This window comes from Mobula hypostoma, chromosome 5 (assembly GCF_963921235.1).
Source record: "Mobula hypostoma chromosome 5, sMobHyp1.1, whole genome shotgun sequence".
NCBI classification, from domain to species: Eukaryota; Metazoa; Chordata; class Chondrichthyes; order Myliobatiformes; family Myliobatidae; genus Mobula; species Mobula hypostoma.
The window spans coordinates 183,353,328-183,381,000 of NC_086101.1; the positions used below are offsets into that span (position 1 = coordinate 183,353,328).

Consider the following 27,673-nt stretch of genomic DNA (forward strand, 5'->3'; position numbering starts at 1 on the left):
TTTTATCATTTATGTCTCAGTCATAATCAGCATGTTCTACTGGGTTGTATGAGATAGCAGGCTTGTTGAAAAATAGAAATACAGATTTAATTTTCTCTGCAGAGGTAGAGCTGATAGATTCACGTCACAAAGTTATAATTGAATTATACTCTGTCCCACAAGTGAGAAACAAAATCCCCAACTCTGCTCCAAGGCATCCAATTCCTATACTTATGTGTGATTTCATAATTAATCAAATTTAGCATTCATCTAAGCTTAATTTAGTTTTAATAAGACCCAACATGAAGTGCATTTTGTGCTCTGTTATGCCATCTAGGCAGTACCTTGACAATCCCCACTCAGACAGGCATGTCTTGTAAGTGAAGATAAAATGTCAAACTGAGCAGCTATCATCCTCTCTGTTATTGACTCAGTTATGCTGTGATTGAAGTTGCCTTGATAAGAAACAGAAAATACATTTTATCAATGAGAACATTTGTCTTCTTTTTCTCATGGAGACAATGCAATGATATTGTGTGTGTGTGTGTGTGTGTGTGTGTGTGTATATATATGCACACACGCGTCTGAGTGTTTGTGTTAGAGAGAGAGAGGAAAAGAGAAATAGAGGGAGAAAGAAAGCATCAAAGGAAGTGGGGATAAGGGAAGAAAGAAATGAGTGAGGGAAGGAAGTAGTGAAGAAAAGAGGAAGGAGGAAAGGAAAAGAGAACAGAATGGGGAAAAGGAAAAGAGAAAATGGAATGAGGGAGGGAAAAGGAAAACCAAAGAGAGAGGAAGGAGGGGAGGAAAGAAAGGAGGGAGGGAGGGAATGAGGGAGAATGAAAAAGAAAGGAATATAGTCTATTAGTAAATACCAAACATTAATAAAAGTTTGAGGACTAAAATATGAACAAGCAGATGTGCATAGTTCAGTTGATAACGGACTGGCAGCCTATATTAAAAGAAAGTGGAACAACTGCTACCTTAAACATACACAATAACCTGGTTTCTACATCCACCTGTGGCAAAGAATTCCACAGATTCACCACCCTCTGGTATAGAAATACCTCCTCATCTCTGTCCTAAAAGGATGTCCCTCTATTCTGAGGCTGTATCCTTTTTTTAGATGCCCCCACCATAGGAGACATCTTCTCCACAACCACTTTATTGAGGCCTTTCACAGTTTTAACACAGTTACTATTGTTTCACAGGAAAAAGAGCAGTAAATTTTTACATTGCAAGTGATAATGAAATAAATGATCTCTTATGTAAATGGTGTGTTTGCATTTTTAATATGTAGCAGCTCAGCTAAATAATTGATCTAAAGGTGACACCTCTGATAAAGCAGCCTTTCCACAGGACTAAAAGTTCTCCAGGACATGTATATTTATAAAAACAGGCTGTATTAGAAAGTGTGCAAGAGGTTCTGCTGTTAACGTGACACAGTCATATGGTTAATAGATCATCCTGAGTTCAATCCCGACCTCCAGCGCTGTCTATACAAAGTTTGCAAGTTCTCATTGTGACTACGTGCATTGCTTCCCATATTCCAAAAACGTGAGGGTTGATAGCCTCTGCAAATTGTTTTTGGGGTGGCAGTGAATGGTAGCATCTGAGAGGAATTGATAGAATGTGTGGGGAATAAAATGGGATGAGTGTAGGATTAGTGCATGTGTACACTTAACCATCGAAGCAGATCCAAGAAACTGAAGAGCCTGTTTCATGGCATCTAATGGCATGAGTCTCTAATAAAAGTTACAGATGTTAAATAATCTAGGGGTCTAATCAAGCAGTTCCCAATCTTTTTCATGCCTTGGACCAATACTATTTAGTAAGGGGGTCCATGGACCGCAGGTTGGGAACCTCTGCTCTAATCAGACCTTTAGACATTTTAACCTTTGTGTTTTGGTGCTAGGAACGATCATGGCGTAAATTCTATTCCTCATCATGGTTAGTTATGAACTGTGTTCTTTTGCTTGAATTTCATTTGCAGATTGCCAGATGTAAATCTGCTATGAAACAGTGTAATTAGTACTTATTAGTATTGCTGATTACTATTAATATTTGATTGGAATTGCTGATCAGTGTACTATTAGTATTCGATTAGTAATGCAGACTACTGTACTATTAGTATTCAATTATTAATGCAGATTAGTTTACTATTAGTATTTGATTAGTAATGCAGACTACTGTACTATTAGTATTCAATTATTAATGCAGATTAGTGTACTATGAGTATTGTCTTGCTGATTAGTGTACTATTAGTATTTGATTAGTAAACTTGATTAGGTCTTGTTAAAATTATGTGTTATTTTAAAACATACAACTTGATGCAACACAATTTATGAAACTTGAAATATAGAACAGCACAGCATAGTTACAGACCCATAGTCTATGGCGTCTGCTGATCATGATACCAAAGTAAACTCTTCCCTTTTACCTACACATGATCCATATTCCTCTATTCTCAACAGGTTAATGTGCCTATCTAAAATCACTTTAGTGCCACAATTGCATCTACTTCCACCACCACTTCTGGTGGCTCAGTAAGTTGAACGCTGGTTTTCTGATCACTGGCACAGTAAAGCATTATGCCAATTGTTACATTATGATGCTGCACCCCCTGCCATATCTTGCCATGCATGTGGCAGCACGGTAGTGTAGTGGTTAGCACAATGCATTACAGTACAGGTGACCCGGGTTCAATTCCAACCACTGCCTATAAGGAGTTTGTACGGGATGGCTTGGCAGCGCGGCTCAAAGGGCTCGAAGGGCCTATTCAATAAACTGTATCTCAATAAATAAATAAATGAATAAATAGCTAGCCCTACAGAACTCACCTTGCACATTTCCTTCACAAACTTATCTTCCACACCCCTCCCCCTTTAAACCATGTCTTCTGGTGTTTCACATTTCTAACCTGGGAGAAAGATACTTTAAAAACTCAAACACGAGGAAACCTGCAGATGCTGGAAACTCAAGCAACACACACAAAATGCTGGTGAATGCAGCAGGCCAGGCAGCATCTATAGGAAGAAGCACAGTCGACGCTTCGGGCCGTGATCCTTCATCAGGACTAACTGAAAAAAAAGATAGTAAGAGATTTGAAAGTGGGAGGGGGAGGGGGAGATCCAAAATGATAGGAGAAGACAGGAGGGGGAGGAATTGAGCTAAGAGCTGGGAAGTTGATTGGCAAAAAGGATACAAGGCTGGAGAAGGGAGAGGATCATGGGACGGGAGGCCTAGGGAGACAAAAAGGGGGAGGGGAGCGCCAGAGGAAGATGGAGAGCAGGAAAGGAGTTATTGTGAGACGGACAGAGAGAGAAAAGAGAGAGAGAGAGAGAAAAAAAGGGAAAAATAAAAAATAATTTTAAAAAGGGATGTGGTAAGAACGGGAGGAGGGGCATTAACGGAAGTCTTCTTCTCCTGTCTTCTCCTATCATTTCGGATCTCCCCCTCCCCCTCCCACTTTCAAATCTGTTACTATCTCTTCTCTCAGTTAGTTCTGATGAAGGGTCTCGGCCTGAAACGTCGATTGTGCTTCTTCCTATGGATTCTGTTTGGCCTGCAGCGTTCCACCAGAAAGATACTTTATTTCTTCTCCCTCTCATGAGGTTTAATGGTGGTTGGCAAACAGCTTTAAGGTGCATTACCGCACCTTCTGAACTGGAGTGTGAGTGTCAGGATATGTAAATCCTATATACTTGCATCAAATTCTATAAAAAAAAATGACTCGTGTCCTTAAGGACACATTTAAAGTAATCAACCTGTGATCCTTTCTGCAGAACATTGTTAATGTTAAATTGTATCTTATTCTGTGATAATTTTAAAATCAACCATCCTCTCTCTTGATTGTATCTTGGACACCTCACCAGTACATGCTCAAATGTTTCTTGCTGATTACAATGCTCACATCTCCCATTATTGTGTTTCTTCATTAAAAACAATGTGCTATTTAACCCTGTGTGCCCTAACTTCAATCTTGATATTATCCTCTCTTCCCTCTGCTCTTTCCTGCATTCCTCGACCATCCCACTTCTTTCCGGATATTATAAAGATGTCTTCCTGTTCTCTCTTTATTTAGGCCACTCATAATTTTATAAACTTCTATCAGGTCTTCCCTCAGCCTCCAGAGAAAACAATCCACGTTTGTCTGACCTCTAGTACATCTGGAGGAAGCTGGTATCTTTAAGGGTTTCAGTGAGATTAGTTAGAAGAAGGTGGCCAGAAGAGTGAAGGAAAAGCCAAGATTGATGATGTAAGTGAGGCATCAGCAGCCAATAAAGGAAAGGCATGAGATCAGATTGTGACTTTCTGATTGGACACTCCGGAGCAGGTCAGAAGAACAGACAAGAGCCAATTGCTCAATCTCCTCAGGGCTGTATGGTGAAAGAGGCCTGAAATCACTTCCTCGATTCACTGAAGATGGGCTGGCACTGGAATGTTCAAACAGTTTAGATTGGTCAAGGACCATCAGCTTATCCATTTTTCCCAAAGCTTTTCCACTTCAAATATTCTTCTGAGTGAACGAGCAAGGTGGAGAGCAAATTATGTCAACGGGAAATATAGATTCACACAGTCATGAGAGAGCTGGAAGAATATGCTGACACCGCATTGATCACACACTGAAAGTACAGTAAGCTATGAATAACTTGGCCAAAATGGCTTGGAAATAAAGTACAATGTTATATGTGTGATATATGGAACACAAGCCATGTCTGAATGATGCCAGCTGTTCACTCAAACTCAACACATTCATACTGCTTTCTGTGCACTCTGCAGGCATCAAGTAATTCTATCTGATGACAATAGTTGCTCTAGTCAATCATGGTGCCCAGCACAACAAAATGTGCCATTAGTCAGGAAACTGGTCTTAGTCCAGCTTTTGATTTACTGATGTATGGGATGTGGGTAAAGAAAGCAGGGTCAGTGTTAATTGATCTTTACGCAAGTGACTTTAAAGAAACTGGAGGTGAGTTGCCTTTCGAAAACACTGTTTTCCTTCCTGTAAAGCTGTTGAGAAGGAAGTTTCAGGTTTTAGATTCTGAAGGGGCCATTACTAATTGAATGCTGAGGTAATGTTCCCTGGTGAATCAGAATCGGAATGTGAAGTATACAGAAATAAATAAGTAATGCAAAAAGAGAGAAAACAGGTAGTGCTCACCATCAGGCTTCTGAACCAGCGTGGATAACTTTAGTCCGCTCAACACTGAACCAATACCACAACCAATGGACTTAATTTCAAGATCTCTATGACTTATGTTCTCAGTATTATCTATCCATGTATCTGTTCATTCGTTATTAATTATAACTCCACAACTTAAGTTCTCAGTATTATTTATTTATGTATATTTTTATTATTATTTGATTTTTTTGTATTTGCACAGTTTGTCTTATTTTATGCACATTGGCTGTTTGTCAGTCTTTGGGTTCAGTTTTTCATTGAATCTGTCGCATTTCTTTGTTTTAATGTAAATGCCTGCAAGAAAATGAAACTCAGGGTTGTATATTTCGACATATTCTGTAGGTACTTTGATAATAAATTTACCTTGAATTTTGAACTTTCGGTTCATGGACCATTCAGAAATCTGATGGCAGAGGATTGACCCTAAAATGTTCAGTGTGTGTCTTCCAGCTTCTGTAACTCCTACCTGATGGAAGGTGAGGGTCCTTTATGATGGATGTTGCCTTTTTGAGGCATTACCTGTTGGAGATGCCCTTGATTGAGGGGAGGCTGTGCCCAGGTTGGAGCTATAGTTGAGTTTACAACCCTCTGCAGCTTTTTCCGATCCTGGGTATCACCGCCTCGATACCAGATGGTGATGCAACCAGTTAGAATACTTTGCACTGTACATCTGTAGAAATTTACTAGAGTCTTTGGTGACACACCAAATCTCCTCAAATGGAGTTTCGCTGCTGGCATGCCTTCTTCATAATTGATCAATATGTTGGGCCCAGAACAGATCTTCAAAGATGTCGACACTGAAGAACTTGAAGCTGCTCACCCTTTGCACTGCTGCCCCCTTAATGAAGAGGTATCAATGTATCTTTAACAACAGATAAAAGATAAGAATGAGAGGCAATTTGATAGAGGTATACAAAATTATGAGGGGTATAGATAGGCTAAATCCAAGCAGGCTTTTTCCACTGAGGTTGGATGGGATTTCAACCAAAGGTCATGTGTTAAGGGAGAAAGGTGAAAAGTTTAAAGGGAATATGAGGGGAAACTTCTTCACTCAGAGAGTGTGGGATGAGCTGCCAGCACAAGTGGTGCCTGCGAAATGCTGGAGGAATTCAGCAGGCCAGGCAGCATCTATGGAAAAGAGTATAGTCGACGCTTTGGGCCGAGACCCTTCATCATAGATGCTTCCTGGGCTGCTGAGTTCTTCCAGCATTTTGTGTGTGTTGCTTAGGCTTCCAGCATCCGCAGATTTTCTCTTGTTAGTGCTGCCTGCAAGCTTGATTTCAACATTTAAGAGAAGTTTACAGAGGTACATGGATGGCAGGGGTATGGAGGACTATGGTCCTGGTGCGGGTCGAAGGGAGTAGGTAGTTTAAATGGTTTTTGCATGAATTAGAGGGGCTGAAGGGCCTGCTTCTGTGCTGTACTTTTCTATGACACTACCCTATGATAAAGAGACATTTATTTAAGACAGAGATGTGTTCTTCCCAGAGCACAGTGGATGCCAAAGTCATTAAGTACAATCAAGATTTTTGGAACAAACCCCAAGATTTGTCTGGCTGGCATTCACTAAATCTGGATACATGTGACAATAATAAATGAATTACCAGTACCTTGAGATATGCCGAAATGGTAGGAAAATAATGTTAGAACCAAGATCAGAGCAGCCCTGCTTTTGATAAGACTTTTGGGGCCAAGTTGCCTTCTCCTGCTGCAATTCATCACATTCTTAGATGCAATGAAAATGCATGTACATCAGTATATTTCTGAGACATGATGGTAAATGAGTTGGGAGGGAGCTGCATGATGGAGTTCCCAGGTTTAATTCCAAGGTACTGCAGAATATTTCTAATTAAACCTTTTCCTCCAAACATGACTTTAATTACTCTAAAACTTCTGTAAGGGGTTTTTTTTTAATGTCACTGCATAGTCTAATTAAAATGGCTTCTTTGTTATGTTATAAGTGAAAGGGCTTCTTTGTTATGTTAACTGGTGAGAAAGTCGTCCCACTAGCAGTTTGTTTGGATCACGTTACTGATAAGAAGATGTTACGAACCAATTGGGATAGTTGTTTTGCTTTTGGTGTGACTGTAAGATATTGTATGCGCGGGGTTTTGGGGCAGAAGGCGGGAGAGAGAGACAGAGGATGGACCAGGTGCTGTGAGTCTGCTAATAGGGTCGGACCCCGAGCAGGGTGTTCGGTGAGGAGAGGAGATGGAGCCGGACTCGTGTGGAGCGTCTGGTCGACCACCGTTGTTGGTCCCAGGCGGCCGGTCGAGGTGGTCAGAGGGGTCGCAGGGTGAAGAAGAAGGGTCCTGAGCTCCAACTATTTGTGCACGAAGAGATTGAACTTTGATAAGTGTGGCGCCTTTTATTTTCCTGTTATATTTTATTCTCTATTAATTATATAGTTCCAGTAATATCTATAAACTGTAAATCATTTAATCGTATCTGGTGTATTGTCTGTTATTTGGGTGGGGTGGGGTACATCACACAGCATCCACGCAAACTAATTACTCAGTCTGGTGGGGCCAAGGGCTGTTTCCCTAGATGACAACGAGCTGAGCGACCCTGAGGTTGGCCAGGGGGGCTACACTTCCAAATCTGTTTAGTGACAATGCTTTGAACACCAGAAGCAGATGAAAATCCTCCGAGGGTGGATTTCAGACATCCTGCCTTACATTACTGGCAATCTCTCGGACAAATCGACCAGACGCAGCGACAATTTTCTCAGGTATCAGGCATTAAGCGCTTTGTGACTCAGTGCTTGGACACGGAGTGACATTAATTCAGAGGAAAGAAAATGTCACATTTAAACATCTTGGGTATTAATATAATCTATGGCATAGATGCATGCAGGCTGCTGAACAGATGGATCATCCTTCATTCTAATGTTGATTTGTCCACGTCTGGCTTATTGAGCAAACGCAGCCTGGAAATGAATGGGGCTTCCTACATGGGGTGAAAAACATTCGTTGCTAACAATATGGTCAGCTGCAAATTTTACCACAGAAAACTGTTCATATTTATTGATTTTGCTTTTTTCACCGCACAACAGATTTCATCATAAGCATCACAATTCAAAACAGTGATATGCTTCAAACATTCCAATTGGACTTGTAATTATGGGGAAGGAAGTCGAATTCATATCTGTCTTATCCTTTGTGGTGTGAGCATTAGCCAGGAACTTATTTATACCTGGAGTAATAAGGCGCATCAAAGAAATAGAAACCATTTGTAACCTGGATAATTTGGGCATGATGTGTTCTCTGGTTTCAGAATGCTAACTGCGAAGCGGTGGGAGAGCGGGGTAGGCTGAAACAATTATAAATGTAGAGTTTTAATGGTGTAACCTGATTCATCGTTGCGTGGGAATGGCTGAAAAGATGAATGACCCTGCATCTTACTGTTGGTTTGTCCACCTGTTCAGGTGCTCTCCTTTGAGTATTTAATTGAATTTTTGAGGTCTAAATCGCAGTGGAGATATTAGAGCGTAAAACCATAAGACGGAGGAGTAGATTTAGGCCATTCAGCCCATTGACTCTCCTCTGCTATTCCATCATGGTCCTGGCTGATCTCATCAGAAATATAGCACGGTAACAGGCCCCTCCAGCCTAATAAGCCTGCATCACCCATTTACATTCATGTGCCCAATGAGTCTACTGACCCATATGCCTTTGGAATGTGGGAGGAAACTGGAGCACCTGGAAGATACCCATGCAGTCACTTGGAGAAGGTGCAGGTTCAAGACTGACAGCAGAGGGGTTACTAGTGCTGTAATAGCATTATGCTAACTGCCACGCTACTGTTCCCACCCACTACGCTACCACGTTGCCCTCTCGACCCCATTCCTTATCCCTTTATTATCCCTCTCAAGTCCATTCTCCCCCCTTCTCCCCATAACCTTTGATGCCCTGACTAATCAAGTACCTATCAGCCTCCGCTTTAAGTGTACTCCATGACTTGGCCTCTACAGACATCTGTGGCAATAAATTCCACACACTCGCCACCCTCTGGCCGAAGAAATTCCTCCTTTCATATTAGTCCAGATCAAGCTTGATCCCACGTGCCTCACTTCTTACCTTTCTCTCCGTAGTTACAGTTGAACACAAGACCTCGTTGCTGACGCGTTTCCTTGGGTCTTATAGTGCAGGACTGTGAAGCTCTGCCCAGATGAGCCTGATGGACAGTTGAAACTATTTCCATTAGCTCTGCTAATCGCAGACCTTTTAACACAATTTAGGTTGATAACGAGTGCACAAAACCCTCGACTGATACCCCAGCATAGAACTGAGGAAGTGCCACACTGTCAGAGAGAGATCCGGCCTTTCATATGAGCCACCCCTCCATTCATAAGAGCAAGCCCCCTCCCCCTTCCCTATCAGGCATGCAGAAAAGCCACCATGATATTTCAATAACAAAGCAGGCATTCAATCCCCCCTTAATATCTTTGAGTAAGCAGATTGAACAGTGGGCATCAACATACATAAAACACTGGAGGAATGCATCAACCCAGGGGCATCTACGGAAGGAAATGAACAGTCTATGTTCTGGGCCGACACCTTTCTGCAGTCCTGATCCACACATCTCCAGTACTTTATGTGTATTAATGCAGATTTCCAGTATCTGCAGTCTCTCGTATCTGTGGTCCTGTGGAACGTTCTGTTGCCTCAGAGCTCCTCGGATTTGATCCTTACCTTGAGTGCCGTTTGTGTAAAGTTTGCAGTATCTCTCTGTACACTCTCTAACAGCTTCCTTCCACATCCCAAAGACACGCTGGAAAGTGGGTTTATCATTCACTGCAAACTAGCCCTGATGTACTGTAGATAGAGTGCGGGATTAACAGTGGGAAGCTGAGGGCTTAACATTGATGGCAATGCAAGAGATAAAATATTAGTCGAGATGATTGCTCATCATTGACACAATGATTATCAGGTCTGTTCCTGTGCTATAAGACTCTATGACTCTATAAACATTGTATACAACACAAATTACCTGATCATTAGTACATAGAACTCAGAACAGTACAGCTCAGGAATACGATGTCCATGCCTACAAGTGATGCCAAACAAGTCTAAATGTTTTCTGCTTGCAACAGGACACAGATCAAATCGAGAGAGCCTACTGTGTGCAAATAAAGGTTAAATATTAGCTTTATTTCTCAGGTGTACACTGAGGCATACAGTGTAATGCATTGTTTGTGTTAAATCAAGTCAGCGAGGATTGCGCTGGAGGCCACTTCCGGTGCCAACATAGCATGCTCACAATTCATTAACCCTTACCCGTAATTCTTTGGACTGCTGGAAGAAAACAGAGCTCGCAGAGGAAACCCCAGGTGGTCACGGGAGAATGTAGAAACGCCTTTCAGACAGCGGCAGCAATCGAACCCTGATTCGTGATTGCTGATGCTTCGACATCATTACGCTAACCTCTGAACTACTGTGCCACCCTTGTGCGCGTTTATTCTGTTACAAACATTCAACTGTGCACCAGAAGTGGATAATTTGCTGTCTTATCTTGCAGTCATGATTGTTGCCTTAAAGGGATTTTATGGAACTCATCGTCCACAGCTGTATATCAAACATGGAAGAATATTGGTTTAACATTTAACATTTTCAGGAGTTGTAAAATATGCACTGCGTATCTCTGTCCCAGAGCAATGCATCTTGTTTCAACATTTAATAGCCTTACTGTCAGTGTTGTTAACATACTAATTAAAGCCATTGCTAAATCATAGCTGGCACCGACAGCACTAGAATCTGCCAAAGGAGCTCACAATGCTAATTCATCTGATCATTAAAGTCACACTGATTGGTAAATTTTTGTGAGATCCTCTGGGCAATGAAGGAATATAACTTACAACCCTTGAAATCAACAACTTAAGATTTTTATTTAGCATCAGAACACGATTGATTTACATCGAGACAATGGAAGTGAGCCATTTTGCTGAATTAAACGGGGGATAAAACTCCATGCCAGCATGTAGCAATCATGCATAACTGAAGCTCTTTCATCTTCTTCTGAGTTCCTAATAAGGTGTTTGGGCAGGATCCATCATCACTTTTTTCGCTGGAGTGCAGGAACCTGATCGGGGTTTATAAAATCTCAAGGGGCATATATAAGGTGGGTGGTCTGTCTTCCTTCCCAGGGGAATGGAGTCTGAAACTAGAAGACATAGACCGAGGATGAAAGGGGAAATAGTTAAAGGGGACCTGAGGGGAAATCTTCTCATATATAGGAAGTATGTAGGTGGAGCAAGATGCTAGAGGAAGTGGTAGATGTGAGAACATTTATAATGTTTAAAATGGAGACACAAGAGACTACAGGTGCAGGAATTTGCAGTAACACAAAAGGCACTGCAGGAACTCAGTGATATCTGGCCGGTCTAGATAAAGGGTCTCAACCTGAAACGTCAACTGTCCATTCATTTCACTCCAGAGATGGGGCCTTGACCTGCTGAGATCCTTCAGCACTTTATGAGTTGCAACAATGTTTAATAAAACATTTGGATTGGGACATGGACAAATAAAGAATTAGATGGATATGGAGCAAAATTGGACGAGCTTGGGCAGGCATCCTGGTTGGCATGAATGAGTTGGGCAGAAGGTCCGATTTCCATTTTGTGCAACTTTATGACTTGTGTCCAGTATAGATTATTGTACAGACAAACAACGTTGTGGCTTATATTTATGGGCAGCACTATGCATCAGTTGAGAGGAAGGAAACTTAAAGGGGATCAGAAATAAATATTTTATACACAGAGAGTGGTTGACTCTGTATGTGGTATGCACTGCCAGAGGAGGTGGTGGAATTGGATACAATTACTGTTTCAGTGGCAGTCAGACAGTTAAGCAGGCAACACATAGAAATATACAGTCCTAATGAGGAAAAATGGCATTAATGTAGAAGAGCAAAAAGGTCAACGTGGACGCACCCAGTATACTCATTGGGAATACTTGACCCTAAGGTCCCCTTTTAAATCTTCTTCCTTTCACCTTAAGCTAATTATATCAGTTTTAGACTCCCCTAACCTGGGAAAAAAGGATGTGACTATTCACTTTATCTATATCCCTCGTGATTTATTTAAAGTCACTTTTCTGCTTTTTATGCTCCATGGGGAAAGAAAAGCCTCAGCCTATCCTATACTTTCTTGTAACTCCAGCCATCAAGTCCAGGAAACATTCTTGCAAACCATTTCTGCACCCTATGATATCCTTTCTTTAGCTGGTTGACCAAAATTACCCACAATACTCCAAAAACAGTTTCACCAACACTTGTACTGTGATGTCTTAGCTCTTGTACACAATGCCCTGCCAAATAAAGGCAAAAGTGCTAAGTGCTAATGATGATGAGCCACACACTTCCTTCAAACAGTCATTGCCATTGGCTTTGCTTATTGGCTGAATTCTTGGTGAGCTACGGCTTCATGGAGCATGACTTCTGATGCTGGAGGTCTATCCACCATCACCCAGGCACAAGTCTGATGGAACAGTTGCCTGCAGGCGTGCAGCTCTAGGAACATTCAAGAAGCTTGACACATCCGGCAGAAAGCAGCTCCATTTACTGACACCCCTTCTATCAATCCCTGCACCAGTGATGCACTGTGGGTATTATCGACAAAATGAACTGCAGTTACTATCACAGCCTCTAAGTGACGTGTTCGAAAAGTTCAAAGTTTAAAGTAAATACATTATCTAAGTACATATATGTCACCATATACTAACCTGAGATTCATTTTCTTGCAGGCATTCACAGTAGATTCAAAGAAACACAATCGAATCAATGAAAAACTACACACAAAAAAGATGGACAAGCAACCAACGTACAAGTAAAAAGGAATAATACTGCTGAATAAGTAACTAATAAATAATATTGAATCTATGAGTTGTAAAGTCGTTGAAAGTGAGTTCATAGGTTGTGGAATCTGTTCAATGCGGAGGTGAGTGAAGTTATCCACGCTGGTTCAGGGCCTGATGGTCGAAGGGTAATAACTTTTCCTGAACCTGGTGGTGTGGGACCCAAAGCTCCTGTATCTCCTTCCTGACGGCAGCTGTGAGAAGAAAGCATGGCCTGGATGCTAGATGTCCTTGATGGTGGATGCTGTTTTCTTGTGACAGTACTCCTAGGAGATGTGCTCAGCGGTAGGGAGTGCTTTTCCTGTGATAGCTGGACTGTATCCATTACTTTTGTAAGCTTTTCCATTCATGGGCATTGTTGTTTCACACCAGACTCTGTTTCAACCAATCAGGATACTTTCCACTGTGAATCTATAGAGGTTTGTTAAAAGTTTTAGATGGCACCACTTGTGAGCTGGCTTTCATTTGACACAAGTGATGCATTTCACTGTATATTTTGATGTTATGATATACATGTGACAAATAAAGCAAATCTTTAATCTTTTCTTCATCTTTGATTTCTGCCATCAAGAAGCATAAGATCTGCAGGTACAAGGAAGCAGCACCATCTGTGTTGTCTTCAAGTCACACACCATCTACTGTCATTTTCCATCTTCATTCTGGTGATCAGTATCTGGTACTACTTACCTCCCAGCACTGCACAAGCTGAAAGAGATTCTTTAGACACTGGAAATCTTAATTAACATAAACAATGTGCTGGAGGAACTCAGCAGTTCAAGCAGCATCTATGGAGGGAAATGAACATTTGACATTTTGGGCTGAAGCATTTCTCTCAAATTGAAGCTTTGAGTGTTCATTTCCCTCCATAGATGCTGCCTAACCTGCGGAGTTGTGTAACCTGCTTTCGTGTGTGTTGCATTACATGAGCACATTTTGGTATTGGTATCAGGTTATTATTATTGCATGCACCAAGATTGAGAAAAGCTTGTCTTGCATACTGTTCATACAAATCAAATCATTACCCAGAGCATTGAGGTAGTACAGGGCAATCCAATGCAGAATAAAGTGTCACAGCTACAGAAAGAGTGCAGTGCAGACAAATGATAGATCATAACAAGGTAGATTGTGAGGTCAAGACTCCATCTTATCGTACAAGAGGACCATTCAAGAATCTGATAAATGGGATAGAAGCTTTCCACGAACCTGTTGACGTGTGCTTTCAGGCCATTGTGTCTTCTGCCTGGTGGGAGAGGAGAGAAGAGAGAGTGTCCAGGATGGGTGGGGTCTTTGATTATGTTGACTGCTTTCCTGAGGCAGTGAGAAGTGTAGACCACAGATGGGAGGCTGTTTTCCATGATATGCTGAGCTGTGCTCACAACTCTCTGCAGTTCCTTGCATCGGAAGGACTGCAGTAATCCAAGATGGTGGCTCTGCACCACCTTCTCAGGGCCATTCAGGGATGGAACAATGAATGTGATGGTCAGATACCAACAATGAATGAAGGGAGTCCAGTGTGTCTTAACCTCTACGACAATGCAAGCATCTCATCTGACTGTAGTGCAGTCTTTTTGATAGTGAGAAATCAAAGGGTTCTTGTTCTGCCTATCACTATGATGGATGCATTTACTTAACTGCTTTTTACGAGGATGTCATGACGATTAATAGACCTTTTGAAGTGTGATGATGATTAAAGATTAAGTATTAGCTTTAGTTGTCACATAGGCATCAAAACATTGAAATATACAGTGAAATGCTCGGCTTGCGTCAATGATCAACACAGTCCGACAATATGCTGGGCACAGCTTGCAAGTGTCACCATGTTTCCGTCACTAACATAGCATGCTCACAACTATTCTTTACACAAAACACATAACACATCTTTAGGGAGTGGTGTCTCAGAGGGTCCGTGTCCATTATTAAGGACCTCCAGCCCAGGGTATGCCCTTTTCTCACCGTTACCATCAGGTAGGAGATACAGAAGCCTGAAGGCACACACTCAGCGATTCAGGAACAGCTTCTTCCCCTCTGCCATCCAATTCCTAAATGGACATTGAAGCTTTGGACACTACCTCACTTTTTTTTAATATACAGTATTTCTGTTTTTGCAGATTTTTAGAAAATCTATTCAATATACGTAATTGATTCACTTGTTTGTTTATACTTTTTTCTCTCTGCTAGATTATGTATTGCATTGAACTGCTGCTGCTAAGTTAACAAATTTCACATCATATGCTGACAATAATACACCTGATTCTGATTCTGATCTTAACCATATATCTTTGGAGTATGGGAGGAAACTGGAACACCTGGAAGAAACCCACAGTCATGCGGAGAACGTGCATTGTTCCCCTTGACCATAAAGTTCTATAATGGGTCAACCTATAGCTGGAGAAGTGATGACCCTCTCCTGTTAGGTAGACTGTTAGACTGTTCAAGGTAACTTTATTTATCTATTCTTCTTACTTCTGTTGTAATATTGTATATCTGTGAACTTGTAATGCTACTGTGACACTGTAATTTCAGTATCTAGCTCTCTATCTGTCTATCTGCTAACACATTACAGGCAGTGGCAGGACTTGAACCTGGGTCGCTGACATTGTACAGCGTCAGGGTGGCACGACAGCACAGCGGTTAGCACAACACTTTACATTACCAGCGACATGGGTTCAATTCCCGCCGCTGCCTGTAAGGAGTTTGCATGTTCTCCCCGTGACTGCGTGGGTTTCCCCTGGAGGCTCTGGTTTCCTCCACGGTGCAAAGATGAACTGTTTGGTAGGTTAATTGGTCATTGTAAATTGTCCATGATTCGGAAAAGATTACATCGGGGGATTGCTGGGCAGTGCAGCTCGAAGGGCTGGAAGGGCCTGCTCCACACTGTATGTCAATAAATAAATGAAATATATAGGACATTGTACTAACTACTGCTGTACCATGTTGCTGGGGCTGGAGAATCATAGTTATGAAGCATTTTCCCCATGATTGTGTTGATTTCCTCTGGGTGCTCCAGTTTCCTCCAACATTCTAAAGACATACGTGGATACACAGCGGAATTTTATAAGACTTTTACTGATATACTTATATCTCATTTATGTCAAATTTTCACTGATTCTATATCCTCTGGGACTCTCCTGAAAACTTCTTATGAAGCTTCAATCTCTTTAAATCCTAAAAAAAAGATAAAGATTTATCTGAATGCGCTTCTTATAGACCAATTTCACTATTGAATGTGGATTTTAAAATTCTTTCTAAGATCTTGGCTAATAGATTTGAGAATACTTTACCTACTGTCGCAAATGTAGTTCCGCTGTTTAAGAAAGGAGGGAGGCAGCAAAAAGAAAATTACAGACCTATTAGTCTGACATCAGTAGTTGGAAAGTTATTGGAGTCAATCTTCAAGGACGAGGTTATGAAATACCTCGAGATGCATGACAAGATAGGCCCAAGCCAGCATGGCTTCATGAAGGGAAGATCCTGCCTCACCAACCTATTGGAATTTTTTGAGGTAATCTCAATAAGATTGACAAGGGAGAGGCTGTGGATGTTGTGTATTTGGATTTTCAAAAGGCCTTCGATAAGGTGTCGCATAAGAGGCTGCTTAATAAGATGAGAGCCCATGGAATTACAGAAAAGATATTGGAATGGGTGGAGCATTGGTTGATAGGCAGAAAGCAAAGGGTGGGAATAAAGGGATCCTATTCGGATTGGTTGCCGGTTACTAGTGGTGTTCCACAGGGGTCGGTGTTGGGGCCGCTTCTTTTTACAATGTATATCAATGATTTAGATTATGGATTAAATGGTTTTGTGGCTAAGTTTACGGATGACACCAAGATAGGTGGAGGAGCAGGAAGTGTTGAAGAAATGAAAAGATTGTGGAGAGATTTGGTCAGTTTAGGAGAGTGGGCAAAGAAATGGTAGACGAGATACAATGTTGACAAATGTACGGTTGTACATTTTGGAAGAAGAAATAATTGGGCAGATTATTATTTAGATGGGGAGAAAATTCAAAAATCGGAAGTGCAAAGGGACTTGGGGGTCCTCATGCAGGATACCCTAAAGGTTAACCACCAGGTTGGATAAGGAAAGCGAATGCTATGTTGGCATTCATTTCAAGAGGATTAGTGTATAAGAGTAAGGAGGTGTTGATGAGGCTCTATGCGACACTGGTGAGACCTCATTTGGAATACTGTGCGCAGTTTTGGGCCCTCTATCTTAGAAGGGATGTACTGATGTTGGAGAGAGTTCAGAGAATATTTACGAGGATGATTCCTGGAATGCAGGGGCTAACATATGAGGAGCATTTGTCGGCTCTTGGACTGTATTCATTAGAGTATAGAAGAATGAGAAGGGATCTCATAGAAACGTTTCGAATGTCGTAAGGGTGAGACAGAGTAGATGTGGAAAGGCTGTTTCCCTTGGTGGTTGAGTCCAGGACAAGAGGCCACAGTCTTAGAATTAGAGGGTACCCATTTAAAACAGAGATGAGGAGAATTTTTTTTAGCCAGAGGGTCGTGGATCTATGGAATTTGTTGCCACATGCAGCTGTGGAGGCCCGATCATTGAGGGTGTTTAAGGAGGAGATTGATAGGTATCTAATTAGTCAGGGTATCAAGGGATATGGGGGAAAAGCCGGAAATCGGAGCTAGATGGGAGAATAGTATAGCTCATAGTGGAGTGGCGGAGCAGATTCGATGGGCCGAATGGCCTACTTCTGCTCCTTTGTCTTGTGTCTGTTATTTCCAAAGACCAAACTGGATTTATTAGAAATAGATATTCACATTTTAACATTCGAAGATTATTAAATATTATTCATTCTTCTCTATCTAAAGAATCTGAATGTGTTGTTTCTCTTGATGCACGTAAAGCCTTTGATAGGGTGGAGTGGTCTTACTTATTTGGAAAGATTTAATTTTGGTCCGGGATTTATTTCCTGGATTAAATTGATCTATCATGCTCCTATGGCTGTGGTTACAACTAATAATCAAAAATCTCCCTATTTTAGATTATATAGGGGTACTAGGCAGGGATGCCCTCTTAGCCCTTTATTACTTAACTTGGCCTTAGAACCCCTTGCTATTGCTCTTAGAGATTCTAACACTGTTCAGGGTATTAAGAGGGGACAAAATACACAAGGTTTCGTTATATGCAGATGACCTGTTAGTTTATATTTCAGATCCTAGGAAATCTATTCCTTCTATGTTATCTACATTTTCTGAATTCAGTAGCTTTTCCGGGTATAAATTAAATTTACATAAAAGTGAGTTATTTCCTGTTAATAATTACTTGGATCCAAATCATCAAGTACCTTTTAGTATTGCTAAAAATTACTTTACCTATCTTGGTATTAAAATTACTAAAAATTTTAAGGATCTCTATAAATATAATTTTTTTTCCATCAATTGACTATACCAAACAAATGCTTTCAAAATGGTCGCCTATGACATTATCATTAATAGGTCGAATTAATGCTATTAAAATTATAGTTTTACCCAAATTCTTATATATATTTCAGGCAGTTCCTTCCTTTGTTCCTAAAAAGTTCTTTGACAGAATAGATTCTATAATCTTATCTTATATTTGGAACAATAAAAATCCTAGATTGAGTAAACCCTTATTGCAGAAATTAAAAAAGGATGGTGGTATGGCTTTGCCAAATTTTAGAATGTATGATTGGGCAATTAATATTCGATATATTACTTTTTGGATTCACTATTCAGATATACATGAATGTCCTTTATGGTTGGATTTGGAGGAAAACTCAGTGAAAGGATTCTCTTTGGCCTCTTTACTGGGAGCTCCTCTTCCCTTTTTGTTTTCTAAGATTAGTAGACAAGACTTTAATCCCATTATTAAACGTACATTAAGAATTTGGTTTCAGTTTTGTAGATTTTTTGAGTTAAATAATTTTACTCTTTCTGTTAATATCCATCTCAATTATTTTTTTAAACCATCAATTTTGGATAATGCCTTTTTAAATTGGAAAACCAAGGGAATAATAACTTTTTCAGATTTGCTTTTAGGGGACTGTTTAATGTCTTTTTCTCAGTTAGTGGATAAATATGATTTATCTAATGTACACTTTTTTAGATATTTACAAATAAGGAATTTTTAACATGGTTTATTGCCAAATTACCCTTCTGCTTATTCACCTAATATGACAGATGCTCTCTTTCAGTTTAAACCATTTCAAAAAGGGTTGACAGCTATAATCTATAAACGATTATTGAACTCACGAATGATATCTAATGATAAAAATTAAACGTGCTTGGGAATCAGAATTGAGTCATTTTCAGATAATCAATGGATTAAAATTTTTCATTTGGTTAATAACTCATCTATTTGTGCCCATCATTCCTTGATACAGTTCAAGGTAGTGCATCGGGCCTATATGTCAAAGGATAAATTAGCGCATATTTTTTCCAACATCAAATCTATTTGTGACAGATGTAATATTGAGGTGGCCACTTTAACTCATGTATTGGTCTTGTATAAAGCTAGATAACTTTTGGAGAGATGTTTTTAAAATGCTATCAAAGGTCTTGGATCTGGATCTACAACCTAGTTTGCTTACGGCAATTTTTGGGATTATCCCATCGGAAGCAGGAAACATTCCTGTTTCCGCTCAATGTATGATAGCCTTTTCGACTTTATTGGCTAGGAGAGCCATTTTATTTAAGTGGAAGGATTCTAATCCACCTCCGGTCTTTTATTGGCTCTCCTCCATTATGTCCTGTTTAAGTTTAGAGAAAATAAGAAGTCAGACATCTGATACATCCTTTAAATTCAATATTTTCATTTAATTTGATTTATTACTCTTCTGATTTTTTTCAGTTTTAGATTTGATCAGAAAGTCTTTCTTTTTTTTTTGGTCATATCCTCAGAATGGACTGCCCAGTCCCTTTTTTAAAATATTTTTTTGTATACTGTTGTGGGTTTTCTTTTCATTTAAAATTTAAAAGATTTTTCTTTCCTCTTTATGAACTGATAAGAGGAGAACTACTGCTTTTTTTATTAAATATTATATACTAGCTTAACACTATGTGTGATTTTGATAATGTCTATCTTAATCTTGGTTTGTATTGTTATTGATATATATATTTGAGATAACTCTCCTCTTGTTTGTATTTATGTTCCCTTTAAATCAACAAAAAGATTAATAAAGAAGTAAAGACGTATGTTAGGTTAATTGGTCACATGGGTGTGATTGTCCATCGCCGGCTCGTTAGGCTGTAAAGGCCTGTTACTGTGTTGTATCTCTAAATAAAAATAAGTAGGTCCAGCTTGCAGAAGCCGAGCTAGGAACTAGGAAGAATTTGAAGGTACTGACACTCATCTTGAATGTTACTTTTGGCCCCCAACAACCACTCAGTTCTCACCTGTAGTCCAAGTAGCTGTTTGCATGTGACAATGACCACACCGGTACATTGTTTCAACAGGTAGGCTAAAGCAGTTGAGAGTAGTTGGCAGAATTCAGCCCCCTCTGAGATAAGGACATGCCTGTCCTAGCATGTGAGGTCAACTCTGGTGGACTTGGTGCATAAGATCTACAATGAGATTCAATGGCCAGGAAGACTATTCTGAAATGTTCTGTGGAGAGCGAAGGGCATGATAGGGCACAAAAGTCCTCATGGTCATCGACTGCAACCAGGGAAGACCCCAGTTATGACATTTACTCATACCACTGGACCTGGATTTCCAAGATTGAGAGAGTGAAACTGCCCCATTGTAACTGCTCTTCCACTTAAAAAACTCTCCCGCGTGGATTTCCTGTCATTGTCGGCTACGATGGACAACCACCAGTAGTATTGGTAGTGTTCTAATTTTGTATTTCAGTTAAATGCATAATTTGTACTCCATTTAACAGTCGTTAGTCTTTTTCATACATTTTTAACTATTTCCATGAAACTTCATCTGATTGGGGCAACTGCTTAATTGAGCTAAAATGTACTGGTCCCAATGTGCCCTAATTAGCTGGAATTCACTGTATATATTGCGATATAAAATGGATTACTAGTATTCACCAAACTGTCAAAGACAGATATTGAAACTTGTTCTAGCAAAGTTCAAAAGTTCACAGTAAATTTATTATCAAAGTATGGATATGCTACAATATACTACATTAAGATTAATTTTCTAGCAGGCAGTTACAAGAAAAATAAAATAATGCAAGAGAACTTACCAAAATCTATGCATGAACAAAGACTTGCAAACAACCAATGTGTAAAAGAGGACAAACAGCAAATAAAGAAAAAAACTTTCCTGAGGAAGAGTCTCAGCCCAAAACAGCGACTATTTATTCATTTTCATAGATGCCATCTGACCTGCTGAGTTCCTCCAGCATTTTGTGTGCATTGCTTTGGATTTCCAGCATCTGCAGAATTTCTCATGTTTATAAACATCAATTGTAAGGAGTCAAGAGATCATAGAATCAGTTCAGAGTTGTGGTGGGTGAGATTACACACTCTGGTTCAGGAGCCTGATGGCTATAGGGTAATAACTGTTCATTTAATGGTGGGACCTAAGGCCTTTGCACCTCCTGCCTGATTGTAGTAGTGAGAAGAGAGCATAGCTGGCTGGGGGAGGTCTTCACAATTCGAGAACCCGAGGAATGCAGACATTGCCATACATTCTGCCACCAACATAGCATGCCACAATGATGCTGCTTTCTTGTGGCATCGCTCCATGTAAATATACACCATGGTGGGGAGGGCTTTGCCTATAATGCACTGGGCTTTGACCACCACTTTCTGTAGTCTTTTCTGTTCCATGCAAATATTATACAGAGTGCAAAACTCTGAGGTTTACATGGTATTATTTTACTCTTGTTTATTCTTGCTTTTACTTGCACTAGTGGGCACGTGGCCAAGTGGTTAAGGCATTGGACTAGTGACCTGAAGGTCGTGAGTTCGAGCCCCAGCCAAGGGATCATGTTGTGTCCCTGAGCAAGGCACTTAATCACACATTGTTCTGCGACGACACTGGTGCCAAGCTGTATGGGTCCTAATGACCTTCCCTCGGACAACATTGGTGTCATGGAGAGGGGAGACTTGCAGCATGGGCAACTGCTGGTCTTCCATACAACCTTGCCCAGGCCTGCGCCCTGGAGAGTGAAGACTTTCCAGGCTCAGATCCATGGTCTCACAAGACTAACGGATGCCTTTATTAGTGTACAAATAACACTCACCTTCATTTTTTTCCAAACCAGGATCCTGAGCAGTAAAACAACAGTTAAAACTAATTTGGAGTACCGTGTACAGTTTGGATCACCTATGTACAGGAAAGATGTCAATGAGATTGAAAGAGTGCAGAGGAAATTTACAAGGACGTTGCCAGGACTTGAAGACCTGAGTTATAGAGAATGACTGAATCGATTCGGACTTTATTCCTTAGAGTGTTGGAGAATGACAGCAGATTTGATAGAGGCCTACAACATTATGAGGGGTATGGATAGGTTAAATGCAAGCTGGCTTCTTCCACTGTGGTTGTGTGAGAATAGAACTAGAGTCCATGGGTTCAGGGTGAAAGGTGAACTGTTTTAGGGGAACATGAGGGGGAGTTCTTCACTCAGAGGCTGGTGAGAATGTCAAACGAGCTTCCAGCAGAAGTGGTGGATGTGGGTTCAATTTTAACATTTAAGAGAAATTTGATAGGTAATTGGATGGGAGGGACATGGAGGGCTATGGTCCAGTTGCCGATTAATAGGACTAGGCAGATTAATAATTCAGGATGGACTAAATGGGTCAAAGGATCTCTTTCTGTGTTGCAGGTTTTTTATGACTCTATGGTTCTCACTATTGAAACTACAAGCATACTTTATTGACATCCAAGGATTAACTTGGGCCTGTCAGTCAAAATTGTTGCACTTCATCAAAGACAGACAGTTCTGATCCTGTAATAAGTCAAAGCCACCAAGTGGAAAGGGGGAGGAAGAAGAGCAAAAGGAGAAAATAAAAGACATGAGTAATTTCTGTTTCTCTGGGACGTCCAGGAACAGTTCAGATGGACAGGCCTGATTTCTGAAAAGTGCTCGCCCCCGACTTCATTTTATACAATCAATATATAGATTGACCTACTTCCAAAAGGCCTCATCAACATCATTTCAACACTACAAAACCAATGGAGCACTAACAGTTAGCAGATGCTGCAGCTGCGTGTTTAAAACATTAACTCCCCTGAAATCACTCCTCAGGAAGGCATTTGTTTGTGCCCTGCTGTTTTAAAATGCAAAACTTCAAACAAAGACAGGTACGTGGAGGAATATAAGGTGGGGGCTTATATGGGAGGCAGGGTTTGAGGGTCGGCACAACATTGTGGGCCGAAGGGCCTGTACTGTGCTGTACTGTTCTATGTAAATGTCATTTTTATTTCATTCCTAAATAGGCTACCCTTTCACCCAGTTTGACCATTCTCTACTGACCTCTCTTACTAGCAGGCCATTTTCACCCATGGATCTACCACTCAGTTTTTTTTTACCATTCTCTGTAAACTCTAGAGACTGCTGTGCCTGCAAAAACCAGAGCTCAGCAGTTTCTGAGATACCCAAACCACCCTGTCTGACACCAACAATCATTCCGTTGTCAAAGTCACTTAGATCACATTCCCCCATTCTGATGTTTGGTCTGAAAAACAACTGAACCTCTTGACCATGTCTACATGCTTTTATGCATTGTTGCTGCCACGTGATTGGCTGATTAGATATTTCCATTGTCCAATGGGTGTACAGGTGTACCTAATGAAGTGGCCACTGAGGGTAGATCAAGACAAAACAAGTGTTCAGTGAGCAATTTGCTGCTTGTTCAGTTCCAATCACCTTGCACACTCAATTCTACCCAAGTAGTACCGGCTGTAAATCAGTCACTGGACTGTTTTCTTCAGCAGGTACTCACAACAACTTGTATTGCCGTAATGTCTCAATTTACTTAAACTTTCCAAGTTATTTCAACAGAATGCTACAAATAGAAGGCAGTTGATTAAAGGCTTTGTCAAGAAGGCAGTCTTAAAAACAGAGTGAGGCAGAGTCATTTGAGGAGGGAGTTTACGCTGAGGCTTTATAAAGTTTTGGTCAGTCCACACTTGATGTATTTTGAGGAATTTTGGGTCCCTTTTCTAAGAAAGGATGTGCTGGCATTGGAGAGGGTCTAGAGGAGGTTCACAGGAATGTTCCTGGGAATAAAAGTGGGAATGTATGAGGAGTGTTTGTATATTTTTAATGTTTTAGCGCAACAAAGCTGACCATTCAGGGACCTCGGGTGTAGATTGGTGAGACGAATTGTAGATATGTGTGGATGCAGAAGGGAAGTCTCTCTTGCTTTGCTTGGCACAGTTAACCATTCAATATATTTATAGGACTACCAAGTGAACAGAAAACTGACGACACACCAAAGTTGCAGTCTACAGAGCCTGCATCCTCAGCACACTGCTTTACGGCAGCGAGACCTGGAGCCTCTACTACAGACAAGAGCGGCGTCTCAACGCCTTCCACCTTCGCAGCCTGAGACGCATCCTGGACATCACGTGGACTGACCAAGTCACCAACAATGAGGTCCTGGCCCACGCCCAGATACCCAACCTCTTCACCCTGCTCCAACAACGCCGTCTCCGCTGGCTGGGCCACGTACACCGCAGGTCAGACGGGAGGATCCCGAAAGACCTGCTGTACGGGGAACTGGCCTCCAGCAAGAGAGCACAAGGGCGGCCCCATCTTCGTTTCAAAGACGTTTGCAAGACAGACATGAGGTCACTGAAAATGAACATCGAGAGGTGGGAGGACATCGCAAGCGATCGCTCTCCCTGGAGGCTGGAACTACGCAGAGGTCTAAAAAGAGGAGAAGAGAAGCTGAGGCTTGCTGCTGAAGAAAAGCGCACTCGTCAGGAAAACAGCACCAAGATAACACCGGAGGACAGCGTCTTCAAGTGCAGTCGATGCAGCCGAGACTGTCACTCCCGTGTGGAACTCTACAGCCACAACAGACGCTGCTCTAACACAGACTGAAGCAAGACTTTGCAGGCGCAGATCCATGGTCTCTCGAGACTAACGGATGCCACCACTACCACCAAGTGAACAGAACTTCCCTTTTAACTCTCCACTGAAGCATTACCCTTTAAAGGTGTGATTAACTACTGAACAGGTTAATGTTTAAACAGAGATTCTGGTTTGAAGTTATGCTTTTTGCCACCTCACTTGCCCAGCTCCTGTGGTGCACACCCATTCGAACTTGGTTGTGGTCCATGCAGAGGTCATCAGAATCAGAAACAGGTTTGTTATTGTGAACAACAGGAATTCTGCAGATGCTGGAAATTCAAGCAACATACATCAAAGTTGCTGGTGAACGCAGCAGGCCAAGCAGCATCTGTAGGAAGAGGTGCAGTCGACGTTTCAGGCCAAGACCCTTCGTCAGGACTAGACTTCGTCCTGACGAAGGGTCTCGGCTTGAAACGTCGACTGCACCTCTTCCTACAGATGCTGCTTGGCCTGCTGCGTTCACCAGCAACTTTGATGTATGTTGCTTGTTATTGTGAAATTTGTTTGGTTTGTGGCAAAACATAGCAATAAAAAACTCTAAATTACATTATGAAATATAAAAAACTAAATAAGTAGAGCAAAATGAGAGTGAAATCGTGAGGTGGTGTTCATCGACCATTCAGAAATCTGATGGTGGAGGGGAAGAAACTATTTCTAAAGCATTGAGTGCGGGTCTTTACTGTCCTTTACCCCCTCTCTGATAGTAGTAATGAGAAGAGGGCATCTTCTGGGAGATGGGGTCCTTAAAGACATGCTGCTTTCTTAAGGCAACACCTTTTGAAGATGTCCTTGATGGTGAGGAGGCTAGTGCCCATGATTCGAGCTGGCTGAGTTTGTAACCCTCTGCTGATCCTGTGCATTGGAGCCTCCATACCAGGCAGCAATACAATAAGACAGAATGCTCTCCATGGTACATCTGTAGAAACCTGCTTTGGTGACATACTAAATCCTTACAGTTACGGAAAACTTATTCTAACTAGAAACATGGCCTGTCACAACAATTGTGGAAACCGACTCTCGCAATTGAATTCTTCAGCTCCCTCACTAATGGGCTTGGTACTGATATCTAAAACTACACCTTCAGCAAGAATTGATACATAGTCAGTTCATCCTTTCACCTGGAGTAACACAATTAACCCTTTGAAAGAAAAAAAAATCCCTTTCATCTCCATCTTAAATGAGCATTTCTTTTTTGCCATTTCGACTTTATTGTCATATGCACAAGTACTACGAGATACAGTTACAGTGAAAACCTTGCTTGCAGCATGTAGAATCAGACAACACACAGAACTTAGATTGTACTTAAGTTATACAAGACAGTGAAGAAAGAAGACAGTATGGTAAAAAAAAACAGTCAGAGACAAGTCATTGGTCATGTAAGCGGGGGTCTATAGTATGCCATTACAGTGGTAAGGTTAGGGTTGTGTAGAGGAGTTCTCTAATCGCTGTAGGAAAGTACAGTAGCTCTTCCAGAACCCGGTGCAGTGAGACTTTAGGGTGCTATACCTCCTGTGTGATGGTAAAACTCAGAAGATATGACCTGATGGAGGTTATTCTGAAACCATAATCCCTGGTTCTTGATCTCTTCAGCAGGTTAAAACATCCTCTCAGAGTCCACCTTGTTAAGTTCCCTTGAAGTATCATATCTTTTATTACGATCACCTCTTATTCTTATTAACTTCACTGAGTATAGGCCCAAACCATTCAACATTTCTTCAAATATCAACTCCTTCATTGACATTAAATGAATTTTCCATGAACATGTGGGAAGATGATATTGAAAGGTTATGGAGTTAGGTGGGGAGAGGTGGCTTACTTACACCATAAATGTTAGCATAAAATTGTTGGGTTAACTGGCTTAATTTGATGTCTTAAATACAAGAGATTAGGTGCAAGAAATGTGAGGACACCACAACAGTTAGCTAGCACAAAATCGTTCTCATAAATTCTCCTCATCATTATGTGCCATGTCATATGGAATGGGCAATCATGGGCTTTGACCATGATTGTTCTTGGCTAATGTTTTCTACTGAAGAAGTTTGCCATTGCCTTCTTCTGGGCAGCATCTTTACAAGATGGATGACTGCAGCCATCATCAATACTCTTCAGAGATTGTTTACCTGACGTCAGTGGTCACATAACCAGAACTTATGATACGCACCATCTGCTCCTATGGCTTCATGTGACCCTGACTGGAAGGTGGGGGCGGGGAGCTTCGCCTTGCCCAAGTGCGACTTGTAGGCTAGTGGAGGGAAGGAGCACATTACATCTCCTTTAGTAGAGACATAAATCAAACCTGCCATCCTCATAAATTCTACACAGTGTTATTACAGGAGATGATCCTGAAGACTGAACTTCCAAACTTATGGGGTCTTGACTGTCAGACTTATAAAGAGTCCCAAGATAGAACCATAAGAGCAGAATTAGGACATTTGGCCAATGGATCATGGCTGATCCAATTCCCTCTCAACCCCATTCTCCTGTCTTCTTCCCGTAGCTTTTCATGCCCTGGCTTATCAAGAATCTATCAGCCTTCACCTCAATACACACAATAAGCTGGCCTCCTCTGCCACATGTGGCAATGAATTCCTGAGATTCACTATCCTTTGGCTAAAGAAATTCCTCCACATCTATGTTCCA

General features: G+C 41.1%; 1 protein-coding gene across 4 annotated transcripts in view; it reads right to left on the bottom strand.

The window, feature by feature from the left end:
* Positions 1-27,673, bottom strand: part of galntl6 (polypeptide N-acetylgalactosaminyltransferase like 6) — a 1,306,113-nt gene that overhangs the window by 577,160 nt on the left and 701,280 nt on the right. The window lies entirely within an intron of this gene.